At 40.5% G+C, this 20,789-nt stretch overlaps 1 long non-coding RNA gene across 1 annotated transcript; it reads left to right on the top strand.

Moving 5' to 3' along the window:
* Positions 1-438: 438 nt before the first annotated feature.
* LOC309378278 lies at positions 439-19,576 on the top strand. Its single transcript, XR_014171990.1, has 2 exons — positions 439-1,161; positions 18,398-19,576. It is a non-coding gene; the product is annotated as an uncharacterized lncRNA (long non-coding RNA).
* The last annotated feature ends 1,213 nt before the right edge of the window (positions 19,577-20,789 follow it).

Genomic DNA, 20,789 nt, shown 5'->3' with positions numbered 1-20,789 from the left:
TGGAGTATCTTTGGACTCGGTAGCACTGGGGACTTATTTTATATTTGTCCAGGGTGCTTAAGTCAAAAGTTGAATTGTACTGTTATTCTTTTAAAAAATATTAGTAACAATGGTTTGGGTACTTGCAAGGTAACCGTTTTTATGTCAAGATATATATTAGTGTCCCCCCCCCTTGGTTATATTTCAGTGTGAATTTTTGAGTCAGGTACTGTTATATTATAAAAAGCTTTTCCTATCTCTTCCACTGTTAAATGTTTTATACTGTAATGTATTATAACACAACACTTAATAAATTTTGACTTGGCACCCCACAGGGCAGACACTATTTCAGCCTGACTTCAGCACTTCATGATTCTTTCTGCAGAGATTGGGGATTTGTATTCCCCTCAAATTCTGCAGAAATCCCCGGTCTTTTATATATACAGATGCACTCATACTGGATACTTTTGAACTGCATGGACCTTGGATTAGACCACAGCCTCCTAAGATTGATTCCTGAATTAGCTTGATGCTCCTTAGATTCTCAAGGCTGATTTTCTATCATATCCATTCATCAAACCCATAGGAAATAATGTATCCTGGAGATGAATTCCAGAGATTTGCTTCAAGAGGCAACTCCCTCATATCCACCAGCTGATAAGTATTTTATGCATGTGTCAGGAAATGGGCCGAATCGGAGGATTGGGAAGTGTATCCTCAGTCAGATCAGTTTCTCTCCGAAGAGGAGGAGAGGGGGAAGATTCGCCCCCCTTCTCCTCAGCAGTTTCAGTAGGAGAAAGAGAGAAGAATGCTGCACAGCCTCCATAGGAGTTACCAAGCTATGAGATAGTGGAAGAAGAGGAGAAAGGGAGGGAACAGTCTCCCTAGAGAGCCTGGGCAACCCCTCTCCCCTCAAGCTTGTAGGTATCTCCGTATTAGAGAACAGAGAATGCAAAGGGGTGGAACTTCCCATTGGTGGCCAGGATGTTGCTGGGGACAGAGGGGGAACTCTCTTTGTGGAGAGATAGGGATTCTTGCCTTGCAACCAGAAGACTGAATAAAAAGGACTATAAAAGACAAACTGCTTGACTGTGAAGTTACCAGAGGAGGAGAGGACTCTCCACGCCTGACAGTATGCTGATTTGGTAGATGGCATGGCGTCAGCAATGAAGGGACCTAGGTGTAAATCAAATAGGCAAGATCAGTTACACAAAAATATTATCTGGCCTCTGCAGAAAGACATTAATCATGCAAGAGGTTTTCCAGTTCTGCCCCATGGGTGCCTGTGATACTCAGGTGAAAACCTTTGATTCCAGCCTGGAAGTAACCCAGTTCCACCATATTATCGCTTTTTACCACACTTTAATCTTAAAATAATACCTGAAGCAGCTTACAATATGACTTAAAATACACAACAAAAATACAAACACTAAAACTGCATATTAAATATGATAATATCCAGAACAATAACAATATATTCCACCTGCCCTTCTTGCTATCCTCAGTCTCTGAGATTCTGACTTAGATCCTGCCTAAGTCCATTCCAGAATGCTGTCCTCCCTATGGTATCCACTCAGAGGTCTCCAGCCCTAAGCAACAGCCCTTCATAACTGTAGTCTACCCCGGGCCACTCTGGACACTGCCTGGCCCAACTGTTAATCTGAATCTCTTCTAATATCTTCCACCAGCACCTTCTCCGCCTCTCTATATCAGACGTTTGGAAACAGTGTGGTAGTTCAACATTATTTCTGAAGTGTGAAACCCTGAGTGTGGGCTCAACAACATGCCAGAATGGCATATCTTCCAACATGACATGCCCCAAATCTGGGATGCCATCGTTTAGGTCCACACTCTCGTGTGAGTCATGTGACTCGTATGAGATCACGCCCCCCCAAAAAAGTGCTATTTCCAGGCATAGTGGCCCAAAACACATGTTTTGGGGCACCATGCCTGAAAAAAGCATAAGGTTGTGGAGGCCATTTTGGCCACTGTCCTCTTGTGAGAAAAAAGGGATGCCCCATGTTTATTGGTGCAGTTGATGGGTATGTAAATGGGTTGGCGACATCACAGCAAGGCCAGACTGTTTCCATTTACAGACAGATGATGCGAGTAAATCTCTACTGGATCTCATCCACAGTTACCTGCAGCAAAATGTTTGCCCACGGACTGTTCACTTCTCTCATAGGAAAAAAAGAAGAAGTACTGTCCACTCTTGAATGCCATTTCTTCTAGTTTTTTAAAAAATGTTATTCAGTGTGCTAGTTTGAAGCAACAATTAGATGCAAGTAGGCTACCTTTCTTTTACAGAAGTAGGACAGCTTGAGATGCTTGCAGTACCAAGTTACAAGGAAAAAGGGTGTTTAGATCGCATGCAAAATATTTTATGGTTTACGTAAATCTGTGTGCAACGGTCTGAACAAAAATACTGTAAGAGATGCCTTTCTGGACACTTTATAATTTAAAAACCGATGGCAGGATACACTGAAAGGATGAGAATAATATATATATTATGTTTGTATTGGGATTTATTTCAACACAGCATTCTTTAGTCAGCTTTTATTTCATTTAACTCAACTAAGAAGAAGCCATGCATCCACTTTCAACTTAAATAATAGTGACGTGATACTCTGTATCTCCTTTTGCTCAAACATTAGCTTCACACCCACATTGATTCAGAGCCAGATATTGGGTGGGGAGGTTGATCCTCAAGTCAGCTTGGGGCAGACTGGCCTGATCTGCAGGAGGGAGAGTTTGTGCCAAGCCCAATCCTTCACCATCCTACTCCTCAGGCTCTTCAGATGTAAGTGTGTAGTGCTATTCCTTGTCTTTCTCCCATTCCTTTATTAACCAGAGTCAGAGTCAGGTTTGAGCAGCACAAAGGAGTGAGGATGGAGGTATGGGGAGTACCCATTTTACCATTTCATCTCTACAAGAGTAGATCCTGACATACAGCAGTTAACAGCATGAGCATGCTTAGACTCAAGGGTCCTCATGTATTCTTTGTCAAATGGAAGCTTAGTGCTGAGTAGAGGAGGTCCACATGATATAGGGTAAGTTCATAAGGGGGATGCAGTTTCCAAGACTTGACAACAAACATGTCAGATTATCAGTCTTTTCAGAGTTTTATGGGGTGATTGCTCACTTGTGACAATCTATTAGCCTATTTGCCATTTTGCATGGCAAAATTTAACACACTTTAACACCCATCCCTCTTGCTAAATATGGAGTTGTGCTGCACTTATTGTGTGGTGTGTGGGTCAATTACACAAACTAGCTCATTGTGTTGTGGATTCCGGTCTAGTGAAATTATGCACGTGCCTCATACAATAAGGTGAGCTCAACTCCGTATTTTAAAAGTGGGATCAAAAGGTCTGACATATTTTAAATAAACTGTTTTCCGTGAGTTTTATTTTATTACAGTTGTCCATGTTAAGAGGGCAACCAATTCAGAAGCCATTCATGTGCTTTCTGAGGATAGAAGCTTCATGTAAATACACCTGGTGGGGATAAAAGGCAGAACATTAGTAGCTGATGGTGGGATTTCAGAGTGAAAACAAGGTTTGATATGGGAATTTTTGCAGGTTATTATTTCCAGAATTTTGTTTTTCCCATCCCAAAGATTAAGCTATTGTTTGCTCACCTTAAGTTCCATCAATTATTAATTCAAATGGAAGTAACTTGCTTGACTGAACTTTGCATGGTTATATTAAGTGCCTGGCTAAAAAGATTCCTTCTTTCTCTAAAGACAAGGAGAAATAATCATAACTGCATGAGCTTTAAGTGCAGCTTCAGTACTGACCACAGGGAAATAGGTTTAGGGTTGCAGTGCCAATGTTCTCATACAAAATAGAGCACAATGTTGTTGCTGTGAAATGTAAGGATATCCAAGTTCACTCACTGCCCCCTAAATTAAATAATATATATATGTGTATTTGTGTGTATTTAGATTGTCACCATTTCTTATTTCTGTTGCATAAAGATGCAAACACAATGAATATGTTGGGGATTGAATGCCTTCCCATAGGCTTCCATGTCCTTCTGCATTTGCAGGATGAGGCCCAAGTGGCAAACAAAGAACTGTCAGTGACTAGAGCAACCAGAAAAGATATGTTTCAGGTTACTGAAATAGGATTTGAATGTGTGAAGGATCTCATAGGATTAAGAACGATGACAGTTATTCAAACAATGAGAAAAATTCAACCTCCTGCTCTCCTGTCATTGCAAAGATCTTTTCCTCATCCCTCTTCTGGGGTTTCTCCTGACCCTCCACAGCGGATATGAAGGAGGAGAGGTGGGAAAGTCCCATTGCACCAGCAGGAGCCCCTGTACTGGCTTTTGCCAGCATGCTTGGGCTAGGTTAGCAGGAGCTGGACAGTGCAATGGGAGCTCACTCTGTCACGGGGATTCGAACCGCCGACCTTCTGATTGGCAAACCCAAGAGGCTCAGTGGTTTAGACACAGCGCCACCCGCGTCCCTTGCCCAGACACCTAATACCCTATGGGAACTGCTCCAATCCATTGGTGGATTCCTTGCAGTCCACACTGAAGAATAGGGCATTAGTGGGGGAATCAATACAAATTTCAGAGTCCAAAGTTCAATGGAAATGTTGCACAAAGCTCTCTCTTTTTTCAAAGTTCTTGTATTTTGTTTAAAATTGTGCAACCAGTCTTGCATTGGGGAGCCTAAAGCAGGATTCTTGGAAATGTGCAAGTACTATTTATAACGGTGGTGCCTATCACAGATTCATTCTGGGTAGGACTGGATCAGAAAACAAGACAATTCCAGTTGTATGTAATGGTATTCTACAATAATCTGGAAATTGAATTAAATCAGAGGTTCCAGGCAGCACTAAATAAAAGAGAGTTGCATCATCCAACAATGGCTTGTGACAATAATTCTTCAATAACATGAATTCACAGTGAAGTCTTTTTCAGTAATGGTTTTCTGCACTCATAATTAAATGTTTTATTGCTTCCTGGTCAACATATTAAGGAGCAATTCATTAATAATCCCCTAGCCACATTAAACTGGAAACAATGCAAAGGACAGAGCATGCGAAGAGAAAGCTTTTCATTTAAGGCACTGCAGCCCTTAAAAGCCCCAGTAACAGTTTATCAATTCATATTGAATAGACTGGCACTGTTAATGCAAATATTAAGTCCCTCCTCCCTTTTTAAAGACCTTTATTGTTTTTACATGGAAGTACAACACGAAACAGTGGAATGCAATGACTGGATTTGGCAATGGTGTGATTTGAGGTCTCTTAAAAAAGTTAATGAATGAAGGATGGTCAATTCAGAGAAAGGGGCATGTATGGAAGCAACTCTAGAATTAAGTTAGATGAGATATTTTTATTAAAAACAGGGCACTTAGTCACTGTACAAGCTCTTTGAAATCTACTGGCAGGTAGAATAAAAGCTAGCAGTTTAGGACACCTTGACCTCGTTTATGCTGACGCTTTCAGAAATTGCACTAAGAGGCTGCCAAATGCTTTAAGATGGTACTCTGGGACAGCTTTAGGCATGCACTTACAATGGAAAGAGTGTACAGTTTTTTATTTGCACGGTTCTTTCTTTTTAAGTTTTCAACTTAGCCCTGTCCCTAATCAGAATAAAATGAAACCCTAATTTTGGTATGTTTTCATTTTTTTGTATTCTTTCAAACTTAAAACAATAAAGGTAAACGGTAAAGGTACCCCTGCCCGTTTTGGCCAGTCTTGCCAGACTCTAGGGTTGTGCGCTCATCTCACTTTATAGGCCGGGAGCCAGCGCTGTCCGGAGACACTTCCGGGTCACGTGGCCAGCGTGACAAGCTGCATCTGGTGAGCCAGCGCAGCACACGGAATGCCGTTTACCTTCTCGCTGGTAAGCAGTCCCTATTTATCTACTTGCACCCGGAGGTGCTTTCGAACTGCTAGGTTGGCAGGCGCTGGGACCAAACGACGGGAGTGCACCCCGCCGCGGGGATTCGAACCGCAGACCATGCGATCGGCAAGTCCTAGGCGCTGAGGTTTTACCCACAGCGCCACCCGCGTCCCTTTCAAAAAAAAGAGCAATAAACAGCACCAATAAATAACAGCAGCAGCAGCAGCAACAACAACAATAACATTCATGGATGGTTTATTATCAACTTTTTACTTAAAATGTCACCACAATTTTTATTTTCTTTCACAAAAAGAGCAACAGCTGCACAGTGAGTCCTCTCAGCACACCTACAGGTATGCAAATAAGTCATATGCAGGACAATATGAGTGTTGTCTATTACAGCCAATGAGAGAAAGTTTTGGGATGAACAAAATAAAGTAATATATATATATATTTGTTCATACAAGGATGTGGTATGTTGTCAGCAAAGTCCTTGACATTGTGCTTTTAAATATCATACCCAAGAGAAGAACTGTTTTGCCACTTTATTCCCATAAGAAACACCACGAACTTGTTAAAAGAGAGAACTATTTGATTTAGTAATTCTGTAGAGATTCAATTTATGGAGTCACTAATTTCTTCCTCTGTTGCTGATTCTTTCCTGATATTTTCTAAGTTCCCTTATTGTTCCGATCTAATCATTATTCCTTTGTTGATCCCCCCCAATATTTTTAGTTTCCTCTCTCCCGCATGATAAATACATATTGCCTGCCAAGCTGTTTGCTGAACCAAATCTGTCCTTCACCTTTCTGCTAATATCTTGATCCTAAGTATGATATACCCAAAGGTAGCTGTGCTTGTCCCAATGAAATCAGTGGTACAATGAAAGGGCAATATTTGGTTGACCACAGCAATGGAACAAAGCTATAAGAAACTGAGTTGGATTTTGTGCTTGATGGTCACACTGGGTGACATTCAACTAGGTTTTACTTAGAGTAGACCCACTGAAATGAATAAACATGACTTAGGATCATTAATTCCAATGGCTCCACTCTGAGCAATACTGAGTTGGGTATCATCATCACTTTAGTGGTCATGTGGCCAGCATGACTAAGCTGCTTCTGGAGAACCAGAGCAGCGCATGGAAACACTGTTTACCTTCCCGCTAGGGCGGGTACCTATTTATCTACTTGCACTTTGACGTGCTTTTGAACTGCTAGGTTGGCAGGAGCAGGGACCGAGCAACGGGAGCTCACCCTGTCACGGGGATTAGAACCGCCGACCTTCTGATCAGCAAGCCCTAGGCTCTGTGGTTTAACGCTACCCATGTGCCCTACACAAGTTTGGTACACCAACCCAAATAGCTATGCTTCTGTTTGCATATTGTTTGGGGAGGTACAGATGAGGAAGGTTCATGTTAACATACAAACTAAACTCACTGCCCCACTTTTTGTTTTTGACCTTTTCAAAACCATACATAAACATCAATCCTTAGTACTGTAATATCACTGGGACCTGATTATATTTAGATGAATAGGATATTTCTTTCCAAAATGTCTTTGTGGCAGATGGTGCTTCCCCATCTGTGGTATTTGAACCCTAGTTCCTGTATTCCATGAACCACCTACTGCCATCTGCTCCTTCCACCAAGTACCATTATTAATTTGCTCCATTGCCTTTCCAGAGAAAGCCAGTAGAAGGCATTTTGCTTCTTCCAAATTTACCAGGGATCTCCCACTTCAGAGCTGCTTGATCTCTGCTTTTACTTGGGCCTCTTCCAAATCATCAACCAATTTTGGCATTTTGTCTATTAGCATGGAGTCTGTTACATTGTCTCCCAAGACAGATGCCAACCTTCATACAGATTACACGTGACAATATATGGCACAAGGGACTTCTCTGCTTGCAACAGAATTTCCTCTCCCTTTCCTCTTCTTTCCTCTCCAGTCCCCTCAAAATTAGTTCAGTACCCTTGCTGCCACAACTGGACACAACTTTGTACTCATAAGTTGTCTCTATTGAAATGAACTTGTATAAACTCTTGTATCTTTAATTTGCTACATTATATGAATACAATTAGATTCCAGAAATTGGGGGGGGGGAGTTTGGAGGAGAGGAGGGGATAGCTCTTGATTTAAAGGTTGAGCTAGCAATGGCTTCCCCTATCTTTTAATACAGTTCCTCCATGGCTTACTATCCTGTACTTCATTGGCATATCTTTCTTGATAAAGACAGGGTACCATTTTGGGTGGTGAAAGCCAGATCAACTGATGTTTGTTCGTTTGCTTGCTTGCTAGATGGTTGTAATGTTTTATTCTGTTCTAAGCCTTCAGGATGTGCATTTTATTATTTATTAAATTTATACCCCACCCTTCCTCCCATAGGAGGAAGGAGTTCCCAGGATTTGAACATATGACAAATAATTATATATTTTTTACTTCTCTCATTCAAGCAGTAAACCTGAATTCATAGTTCAGCTAGTAATTCAGAAGGCCCCTGACCTTTGATTAATGAAAATTCCCTTGTATTCAAAAGGGGTTGTTTTATACACTTATCTACTAAATTAAGTATAACCTACATAAAAAGTGACCTTGCAAGTTACTTCACAGCTATTTTTATGCATTGCTGCAATATATTTGCATACTACAGCAGGGCTAGTAAGTAATCTTCTCCTAATGTAAATTAGAAGTTGGCTAGGCTTATCAAACAAGACACAGCAAATTAACAAAAATCATTTTGCCACAGCACATAATTACCTCCAGGGAGCCTGTCTGAAGTTCTAAAATCAAGGCAGAGAACACAATGGAGTTTTACAGCAGATTTGGAATAGACTTTTCTGAATGCCTTGATGCCAACTTAGTAGAATTATTTAGTAAATTAAAAGAATATGTGGTAGATGTTTCGTATTCATTTCAGACAATAGCCTGATTCAGCTAATATTCTTCCTTACTTTGTCCCTATTTATGATTTAGGAGGTTTATCATGCTTTCCTGCCTGGCCCATTTAGCACATCTGTTCCTTCTCCACCCCCACATGTTGGAATGTCTGCGCATGGGCATAATGTTTGAAGAGCATTCAGTGTATCTAAGTACCAAACAATATGATTGATTCCTAATTTATATTTATATAAAATCTTCAAGAGCGGACATTTGAACTGTATATCTCAATTAGAGCTAGACTGGTGACTGTGAGCGGCCACCGATACCATATAACACCAGTCTTGAAAGACTTTCATTGGCTCCCAGTACATTTCTGAGCACAATTCCAAGTGTTGGTGCTGACCTTTACAGCCCTAAATGGCCTCAGCCCCGTATACCTGAAGGAGTGGTTCCACGCTCATCGTTCAGGGCCGAGTGCCTTCTGACTGTTCCAGTAACTGTGAGAAATGAGGTTACAGAGAACCAGGCAGAGGGCCTTCTCGGTATTGGCGCCCACCCTGTGGAATGCCCTCCCATCAGATGTCAATGAAATTAACAACGACTTGACTTTTAGAAACCATCTGAAGGCAGCCCTGTTTAGAGAAGTTTTTAATGTCTGATGTTTTATCATGTTTTTAATATTCTGCTGGGAGCTGCCTAGAGTGGCTGGGGAAACCCAGCCAGATGGGCGGGGTATAAGTAAATAATAATAATAATAATAATAATAATAATAATAATAATAATAATAATTTTGTCTTGCCTGGGCTTTGCCTTAAACTAACTTGTTTAACATTGTTAGAACAAGATTAGATACATCATTCTAAAACATCACAGGACATACTTGTAATTTTAATCGTATTTCTTACCTTGTTGTTAGTTCATTTTCATCAAACTGTTGCTGGGTGCTCTGCGGCACCCTCTGGTTTCACATTTTAATAATGCATTAAGAACATTGTAAGCAATGCAATCATTTGTTCCTCTGTGTAACTGCAACCATTCCTTAACACTTTCTTAGCGTTAAAAACACGAGTGTAGATCCACCCTTAGTGTCTTGTTTTCAACAATAGCGAGATCACAGATGCCTCTAAAGATACTGTAACCGTGCTAAACTTTATCCCTCTTCAGAAATGACACCCACACATTCAAGTGCATAAACAGGACGTGGGGCTGCACCTGTTACCCTGACTTCTGGTATCCATGCCTCCATCTGTAGCAGGGATGGCTTTGCATATACAGCTGGCTGCAGAAAGACTTCCATGCTGCCATGAACCCCAGTAATGCAGGGGTCTCCTGCTTGGTAACTACAACTGTACATAGAATCTTCACATGTATGTGCTCAGGCTTCCTTGCTACAGCTGTGTATGTTTGGATGCCAGGCAGTAGGGCTAGCAGTTTGGCCCCGTTCCTCGCTTAAAAAGTTGATTTAATGTGTGGCCATCATTTCTGAAGTGGGCTAGAATATTTCCATCTCAGGCACTCCAAGTATGCTATATACATATTATAGATCTGTATAGCACCATCAGTGTGCACAGTAGTTTAGCATATGGGGGAAAATGTCCTCTTAAGAATCTTGCAATCATCAATAGCAAGGGTGAAGAAAAGGTGGCATCATATACAAGTTCTGGAAGAGCATTTTGGCAACCATTTATTTAAGTGTCATCTGCATTAATCATCGTCCTCCTCATTATATGTCCACACTGAGTGGCATTACTGTTATCAGCTCAAATTAGAAATTCTTTAGCTGGTTATTTGGGACTGAAAATAAGCAGCTAAATTTTCCCTTTTACAGAAAACCTGTGTTTCCCAGTGCTGGCACAGGCTGAAAGAAGGCTGGCTGGACTTTACTCACCAGTCAGTTACGCCCACACTTTCCAAAGAGTTGAAAGCCAGAGAGTTTCAGTATAGGAGACAGTTCAGTACTGAAACTGATGATGAGAACCATTGGGAGAGTCAAATGAACACTGAAAAATTAATACTTCTTTCTCGCCCACACAAACAGAAAGGCTATTCATTTACACGGGGACCAGATTATGCTTGTGAAGAGAGTTTTCTGATTACGGATCTGACTTGAGCTTAATACCATCTGACTAACACATCACTGATATGTAAATGTAAAAATGTTGAAACTGTGCTTTTGCCTTCACAAAGCTTATTGTTAATATTCAAAACTTGTTACATCATTCCTAGATGTTCTCCTCAATGGCTTAATCACAGCCAGTCATAAAATATGGTTTATTGTGAATGCCGAGCCTAGGTTTTAATCTGGAATAATAAAAAGGTGTGCATTTCTGACCATTTGTGGAGTGCTACCAGAGTGAGTCCACATGTCTGCATGAGAGGGAAAGGTTGCTATTCCAAAAAGAGTGGCTTCCATTGGAACTAGAAGCATTGTATTTCCTTTCCTTTTGTTAAAAAAATTATACTTCTCTAAAAATGTTTCCATTTCTCCATTGCTATGTTGAATGGATCATTACATTTACAAATTATCACATGTGAATCCAAGATTAGCAGGTATTTTATGCATCTTGGCTGTGAGTCCTGGAAGACCTGCTCCCTGCCTTGCTAGCTTTTCCCCAGCTGGCTGACTGACACCAGCTACAAAAGCTGAGCTGCTGAACAGACTCTTGGGTGGGGGCATAGTTTAGGGTTTTATAGATAGATAGATAGATAGATAGATAGCTAGATAGATAGATGATAGATAGATCTTATAATTTATTTGGAAATGGCTTGATTTTGTTGTGTGCTTTCTGATGTGTTTTATTTATAGTTTATGACTACTTTTGTTATGTTTGTGATTGTGTAAATATTTTTATGTTGTAAGCTCCTTGAGGATAGTTGTAACTGTGGAAAATTGACATACAAATCAAATTATGATGGTGATGATGATTCTGGGATTCCTGGAGGCTTTGTTGCCTGATCAGCAGTGGCTCATGCTGTAGAGCGTGTTGTGGTGTCTTTGTGCCTTGCAGATCATGTTTTGTGTGTCTGGTGGAGTCTGGTGGTGACATAGATGTGGAATAGCACCTTCCATGTCTGGCTACTAAGGAGTGGGGCTGGGTGGAATGTGGTTGGCACAGTGATTGGTGATTGCTGGGAGTCAAGAGTTGGCATGGCTGCTAGGGAAATGGCTGGCAAGAATGATCCATTTAATTGTGTGTGCATGCTGCTAGTATTATCTCCTCAGCTTCTGTGTATAGGAGCATATAGGATCCCAATTAAGCATGCTGTTAGTGTGTGAAGGTACAGGAGTGCTTGCCTTGACTACAGAACCCAATAATGCAGTGCATTCCTGAATAAAAATGTGTACATGGCTATATCCAATACCTAAATAGAAACTAAATTATGCAGAAGTATGCATGGAAATGGGTGAACTTTAATTCAGCCAGAGGGTTTTCTGTATTGCTTGGACCAAGAATCTGGAGGCAATGATGAAATCCTCAAGTGTATTTTGCATCTCCTTACATCACCCTGATGTACTAGGGCCACGGGAAGACAAACCCACACCTTCATATTTTTGAAATATTTGAAGCTTGTACTGATTCTTTTAAGGGGGCCACTGGGGCTTCTTTCCTTGCTCATATAAATAGAATGACAATGTAAACCCCAACACTGGATATAATTTGAAAGTGCAGAGTTTAAGTATGCATTATAAGTCTGCTTGTTAAAATCCAGGCTTTGCCAGGCAAGTGAATAAATCAGTGCTAATAAAAGGAGAAAAGGTCTTGCAGCTTCTATAACAAGCTGATACAGTCACCTTTCCCACTCCAAGGAGGAAAACAGCAGGTTCCTTTTCTTTCAGCCTCAGGCAGAAGAATGGAAGGGCTTGTCTGGTAACTCCTGAGGGAAAGAGAAATGTTAAATAAGTTCCTCCCACACTGTTTTCAGAAGAATGCATGGCTTCTGACTCCTGACCCATCTATCGCCCTGATATCCAGCCCTGAGAGGAAAAGAAAGGTGCCATATTTGACTAGCTTGGCAAAACAGGGAAGGAAATGGTGAAATATAACAGTTGATCAAATTCTATCTTGTCTCAGGCCTATTTTCATATTCCCGTAGGATACTGTCAAGTCATGCTGCCAATGCAGAACTGTTCTCTACAGTGTATTTGTGAGTACTTTGTCTGGGCTGGTTTAAAATAGCTTGAACGAGGGTTTCAGCAGTTGCAAAGCTTATTCTTGGGATATTTTCTTTCTCTTCAGTATTTTGCCTACCCTTTCTCTACCCCCAGCTCAAGTTTAAATGATACCTTTTGGATTTATTCAGTGTTTTTTTTCTTTAAAAAATGTTTAGGGGTACTCTCATTTCGATTCAAGAAAATTACCATTTTACAGTTCAAATCAGGAAAAATACAGTAAATGGACAAAAGTACAAAGATTCACAAAATGTTTAGGGGTATGCGTCCCCCTGCGTCCCCCCAGAAAAAAGCACTGGATTTATTTATTTGATTCCATTTATGAATTGCACCCCATGAAATATCACAAAGCAATTTTCATATGCATACGTTAAACCTTAAATGCTTAAAGGTTGCAGTTGCCACAATGTGTCCTTTTGGACACAGTTGGACCTGCTTCTGAGTGGAAAATGCAAAGGATTGTGCTGTTAAAAGCTGCAACCTCCACAGTAAAGATTATACAAAAGAAACATTATACAGAATAGACGACAGCAGAGAGAATTTTGCCCTTCAGACACAAGGCATTTGGCCTCACCAAAATAAATGTAGCTTAAAATCAGGTACTGTACTTTAAGATTAGAATAAGCTCCAAGTAGTTTTATGCAGTAACGAAGTGGCCCCACTTGGTTCTCCCCCATCTGGGGTTGGGGTTGGGATTTCTCCAAGATGTTATTTCTGGCTATTAAAGAGCTAACATCATCTTCATTAGAAGGAATTTCCAGGAAAGAGGCTACTTCTGGGAGTGCTTCACAGGTGTGCCTCCTGCTTTTTGGGGAGGTTCATTGGAAGACCTTAAATGGGTGGGGGGAACAAAATGGATACTTTAAGAAAATTACACCAACAACTGCAGAGCAGCCAAGCTGGGAAAGAGTAGGGGATGTGTGGCCCAAGGAGTTGGGGGCTGAATGCCTTGTGCCCCTGCCCCCATGTACAATGGTACCTCGAGTTACAGACGCTTCAGGTTACAGACACTTCAGGTTACAGACTCCGCTAACCCAGAAATAGTACCTTGGGTTAAGAACTTTGCTTCAGGATGAGAACAGAAATCGTGCAGCGGCGGTGCGGTGGAAGCAGGAGGTCCCATTAGCTAAAGTGGTGCATCAGGTTAAGAACAGTTTCAGGTTAAGAACGGACCTCCAGAACGAATTAAGTTCTTAACCCAAGGTACCACTGTATTTGGACAAGAGACTACAGAGAGCATTACTGTCCAAAGTATGCAGCCGTGAATCAGATGAGCAGGGGTTTGGGGCTCCAGAAGTTCATTACTGGAAAATCAGTGCTCTGAAGTGGTAAACCCAGCTGAAAGACAATTCAATGGGGTTGAAAGAACAATGTGATTAGCCATTTCACACATATATTGAACCATGTAGGATTACTGTGTTTGATCAGAAAACTGAATCTGGGTCTCTTCTCACCTCTCCTGCACCCAGGCCCCACCATCTTCAATCCACTAGAATTTAGTGACGTTTGAATTCCTGCCCAGGAGGAAAGATTAATTGAAACAAATCCTGATATGGGCTCTTCTCAAAGTACTCTGAGTACATTTTCAGTGTTGTGGCCCCACGTAATTCTTATACCAACACTAGCAATAAAATGATAATAGAGAATTGATTTTGATGCAATTTTAATTTAAGAATTGTGGACTTTTAGAATATAGCAAAAAGATGCTGCTGCTTTTAATTTATTACCCATCTTAAGGTCCCGGGGCAGGTTACAACAGTTTAAAACACAACATTAAAATGATGGTGCAATAATACACAGAACAAGGACAATTCAGAGTTAAATGATGGGGTCTTGTTATTATATATCTTGGGAGCTGGCTTCAAAAGCATACAGGGAAAAGGTTCTAGTGGTCACCTGTCCAGAAGATGGACTTCATTGGGATGAATGGACTGCAGCCGACATGTTTACAGTATTCTGCATGAAAGGAGGATCATGGCAAAAACTAAAATGGAATCACTGAAAAGTACACTTTAATTTTTAAAACATAGTTCATGTTTAAGTGAAGAGGAATGAAAAGCACATTTTACTTTGAAAAGTGTAGCTCAGGTTTAGGTGAAGGAGAGGATTAAAATATTTATCATTAAAGCACTTTGATGATTAAAAGGATGGATAGAAGGCAACCTAAATGGGACGATTGCATGGTAGGATGGGACACACAAAATAGTTGGGATTGTGGGTGGGTGGTCTGAGTCTGGTGGATATGAATTTAAAGGGAAGTAATAATGAGGAATGTTATTTCAGCATCTGTTCAGGTACTCAGGCCACATGGGCACTACAGATTTAAGAGCGGTTTAACAGCCATTCCCTCTTCTTAGTGGGGTTGGTGATCGATGGGTGGGATCCAAAGGTGTCCCAGAACTTACATGAATTTTGGGCAAATTTTTGATCTAAGGGGGTTTATTTCAAAAGCTAGATAATGGGTGCACTCAGATGGAGGAATATTGAGTTGGTTTTTCCTGATTATAACACTAGCCCTTCTGTTCTGTTTTCTAATGTTCCTTTCACACTCCATTAGTTTCTCCTCACCAATTATCTATATCCAGAAGACATATGCATATTTAGATATTAAACCGGAGGATGACATCAGCCATTGTTAGTTACTTGGCAGGCAGCCCACACCTTGTTAAGCTTTGGCCCTATACTGGTTTGTGGCTTACTTGGTCATCATCTTTTAGATTATCAAACATCATCAAGGAATGTAGGTCTGAAGAATATGTTTCCATATGAATAGCATTTCCCATGAATCAAGCAATTGAACACCCCCCCCCTCCGAGAGAGAGGGGGGAAAATGATACAACACAATACAGAACCACTATAGAAAATGATAACATCTCAAAACAGCAAAAACATAGCAACATATTTGGGAGGCATCTTAAAAGGCCCTTTCCTCTTCACCTTCTTTCTTAACAAGGCACATCCTGACTCACAGTATGAAACAGTTAGCCCACTAACACATGCACATCACCCTAATTTCTGTCTTCCAGCTGCACAAACCATACAATATTTTATTCTACACTTGCATCCACAAACACATCACCCACCCACCCAGTCACTGGAATATCTCACATTCCACACTCCATCACACTCAAACTGCTATCACTAACCACTCCTTCCACCCTACTATTTTTTTATTATTTTTGCAACAGCACCAGGAGACAATGAAACCATTCACTGGACAGAACCATTTAAAATATCAAAACAAATTCCCGCCTGTCAATCACATAGATGTACTGCTATCTTGGCTAGTAATCTTGCTCTCACTCAGGTTGCTAATTTCCACCCAGGACTCTCACTCAAGGATGGGTAGAACTGCACTCGTTCCTCTCACCAGTGAGTACCCTTAGACATTTCAACCCACAGGATAGACACTCACAAGATATATATGTTTGTGCCTACACTGAATGTTACAATGTACCTACCAAGGATTGTGGCTCCTACTGTTATCCAAATTTCCAACAGCTCATACTGCTTCTGCTGAATACAAGATCCCAAGAGAACTCTGTCTCTGGTTGTTTCACTCTTTTTCAGACCTGCATGATTCATGGGGAAAGTTCTATAAAAAGCACACTGAAGGACTTTTTAATGAGAGCTTTTTTTCCATCCTACATACACCGACATCTTTTTATTATTGCATGAGCCTAAGCATCCAAATTTAGCTCTTTGGAATTAAAGATAATCTTAGAGCAATATGTTCCACTGTGGCTCCATCTCAAATCGCCTGACAATGTGAATTTTATACTGGCACCTTGACATGAAATATTGCTTGATGTTAGGGTGCTGGGTCTGGTTCAGTGCTCTAATCAAAGCTGAAACGAATAGAGCTTTTTCCAGTTCACAAATACAATTTTAGCAAATACTTGGAGATTGTATCCCATTGTGACTTTGCACCCTATTTTCACCCATTCTAACTGCAGCCCTCTATGTCGTATCACATGTTGTTCCAGAGGGTCCCCCTTAAAATAAGATTTTAGGTGGGGAGGTGCAGGGGCTGCATTGGGTAGGAGAGATCAGAGCAAATCAGATACTCTGCCCTGCATTTGCAAGTGAAAGTGCTTCTGTTAGTGCAAAACCACCATGGGCTACAACCTTGGGTTTGTAATAATTTCATCTGAAGAAGTATTTTTGTCAGAGTTGCAGTCAAACCTAACAGTACTAGTTAGTATATGAAGGGGTTAAGGCCCACAGAGTTATCAATTTTTAGAGGAGACTCACTGAAGTCTTATACCCTTTTCTCTTTATATGATAAGGAGGATGTAAGGTTTGTTTCCTGTTCTCTCACTTGCTGCATGTGATGGTGGCAGACATGCTGCAACATATCTCCTTGCCTCAGACATAAGTCTGAAGCTTCTTTTGCTGAATTTCTACCCAGTAACTTATACCTGCATTTCTTATTGTTACAACATAGGATAATGCATGGCTGTGACCTCAGATTGAGTAAGTAAAGCATTTTTGAACGTGTGGTCTGTTTCCTTGCATTAGAGGAGAAGTGGGGAGCCAGCTGCCTCAAACAGCTGGAATGTATTAAAAGAAGGTTTCATAACCTATTCCTTAGTTTTTTTATCTGCCTAACAATGGGGTTTAAACTCTGCTCTTTACGTGCTAGTCCTGTGGTTTTAAAAGAGGCAGCCGTTTTGTTCTTTTGTTAGTTAACCCCCCTCCCAATCTGTAGAGGATTAAATATGGCTGATATATCTTCACATTAATACACATCATATTTTAACTCTAATGCTTGGTCACTTTGCTCTGTTTTTCCTTTAATTTAGTGGGTTTTTAAAAATCCACTTAGTCATTTTGAAATGCATTGACCAAGGCAGATCACAATGTATTAAAAGACCAAATTTCATCCCAACATAATACGGTCCATAAAACCACAGTCTAAAAATATTACAAACAACATTATAACAGCAGAATAAACATCAGCAGAATAAAAGGGCATGAATATAAAAAGGCAGCAAAAATTAAAAGCAACAGCAGTTGAATACAGAGCATTAAAATGTCAGTTAAAAGCAGTTTGAAACAACAACAAAAAGACTTCAAAGACCATCCTAATGTCATCAAGTCAGCACAGGGCTAGGGCTCTATGTACCTGCTTGCTTTTCCTATTTCATCTCATTATGCTACTCAGCTTTCTTTCTTTCCCTCTGGCATGAGTTTAAAATTGAAAACAACAACTGTCAGACTCTTTCTTAAAAGTGTTATTTGTCCAATGAACACGGCATGTAAATATGAACAGAACCAAATTTCTCCTCCATCCCTGGAAGGGAGAGAACAAGAAGCTAAAAGCTTCTTGCAGGTGTAAGTATATTTCTTTGGAAATCTGATGCAGGATACTGGTTCTGCTACATATTCTGCTGCACATGTTCTGCTACACTTGTCTCAATTCACAGTCAATGTGTATATTTCTAAATAAAATATATATTACAAGAAATGCCACCAATTTCTCACTGTGCTCTCCACTAAGGAAACCAAGCCCCGGTTATTCTGCCTCTGGAACTTCTTATTGCTCATGAAAACAGGGAGGACATAACAAGATTGCACTCTATTAACTGCTGTTGATTAACTCCCTCCATCCTTGGAAAGACTTTCCCTTTTCTTTCAGGATGTGTGATGTCTTATGATCAGGACTACTACAAGCTAACCAATCCAAGAGTGGCTAACCAGCAGTTCATTACTGTTCTAATATTTATTTTCTGCTCAAAACTGCTGAAGAAATCCTCTTTGCATTGAGAAAAGTGTGTGAGAGAAACTCTTTAAGACACCTTAAATAAAATTAAGGCTGTTTACATGTGAAAGCCCCACATATCCTCTGCACATGAATGTGCATATGGCACCATGATTACATTGAGAGACAAAGGTGTTAGCATTTTCTGGAAGAGACATAGTTGCTTACAATGTAAGTGGCTGAGCTCCACATTGCAAGTGGTTCAAGATATTGAAGGCTGTGCTGAGATCATTTAACGTGAATTTGCTGTGCTTGGCCTTATCTCCATGACAACCATTACATATGCTTTGGCTCATAATCATTGATTAAGATGAAGTGGGCAGGTGCTCACGTCTGGCTTGACTCGAAAACTGGGCTGGAAAGGTTCAGGCGTGAACAGATCTTTCAGTCTTTACAGGATAGTCACTCATTTTGAAAACTGCAGCTTTTTTTTTTTTTAAAGCTTATATGATTAGAATTGAAATTTGAAATGGAGACATCCTAGGCTCAGTCTTGTACTCTTTGCTTTGCAGATAATAAAACTGTGTACTCAAATGTGCTCATCCTGACAGGGGAAATGAAACTCCAGCCATCTGGAGGACAATGTGGAATATAAAACTCTCAGCGTGAGGCCAAAGAAACCTCATAAACTGATAGATTATATTGAGGATGATTTCCTATTGCTGTGTAATATCTGCTGTTTTATTTTAAGGCTTGTAGAAAGCAAAATGGCACTTTTACCTTCCTTAATAATAATAATGGGTGGAGGTCTACAATAAAATGAGAAACTTGGCCTGAACAGCTGTTGAAATTATTTGGGAGGTACCTATGGCCAACTGAGGAGTGGCAGTAATTTCTGAAACGCAAAGTGAGAAAGCAGCTGTGTGTTGATACCTCTTCTCTGTGTGTAATAAAAGGAAAGCCTATTTGTTGTTTACACTTCATCTCTCTGGCTGTGAATCTTCTGGGGGAATGCCTGTACTGGTCTCTGAAGTGGATGACAAATATAATTGAGAAGAAAAGTGACAAAACCATGAGCAGCACAGAAGAGGATCCAACACCCATGGCAGCTTGCAGATGGAGCTTACAAGGGCCTTTTGGGTCTCGCCAAAACCGCTCACAGGAATACTGTGAAACTCTCAAGCTGAGCGATGAGACACCTTGTACTCAGTACATTATTAGACATTTCATCACAGGAATGACCTTCCGGTGAAAAATACAGCTTTGACTGGAGAAAGCATTTGAGTAAATAATACTTTTTCCATAGCTATGAATTTAGAAGTTGTATATGGAGAAGATCATGCAATTTTTAGAGGAGACTCCATGATGTCTCATCCCCTCTTCCCATCCCCTCTTCTCCTGATATGATAAGGAGAAAGTAAGGCAGATTTCCTCTCTTGCTGCATGTGATGGCAGCAGACATGCCACAACATATCTCCTTGCCTCAGACATAAGTCTGAAGCTGCTTTTGCTGAATTTCTACCCAGTAACTTATACCTGCATTTCTTAAGGATCAAGATAGCCTGACTATGCTATTATAGGCAGAAAGGTATATGCAAGCAACTGTTGCACTTTTGGGGGTGTAGGGGCATTATGTGACCAAGGCTCATTAGTATATTGCAAGGTGAATTACAGGACCTTGACAAAAGATGGTCTAGTAGGCAGAGACTAAACGTCCTTAACTGACTTTGAATTCAGTTGGATTTATTTCCATGAAGGATGTAGCAGTTAGAACTCGGAAATCTGTGTTATGTAAATAAATCTAATTCATGTATAATCCCTGATCTTCTGTGTCATCATAATATCCCTGCATTTTCAGTATTCCTTGGGTTTAAATTATCCCTGAGTGATGCTCATTCAATCTACTCCTATAAGCTCCAGAGAAGACAGTTTGACAAATGCCCATGGGAAACGTCCTTCAATGAGAAGGCATACCTAGCATTCAACCAATAGATATGCAGCTGAAATTTGACCCAATCAAAGTCAGTAGTCCCACCTATATGAGATAGAAGGGCTTTGGCTTTTCTACGTATAGAAGAAAAAGAATCAAGATTACATTACCTGTGGGTCTTTCTATCCAGCAATCCCACACTAAAAACCACATGCCTGTATGAAGCTCCACATGAGGGACATTGCCTTTTGCCAAACCTTA

The sequence above is a fragment of the Podarcis melisellensis genome (assembly GCF_964234715.1).
Source record: "Podarcis melisellensis genome assembly, chromosome: 9".
Classification (NCBI taxonomy): Eukaryota; Metazoa; Chordata; class Lepidosauria; order Squamata; family Lacertidae; genus Podarcis; species Podarcis melisellensis.
This window is presented reverse-complemented; position numbering and strand designations above follow the sequence as displayed.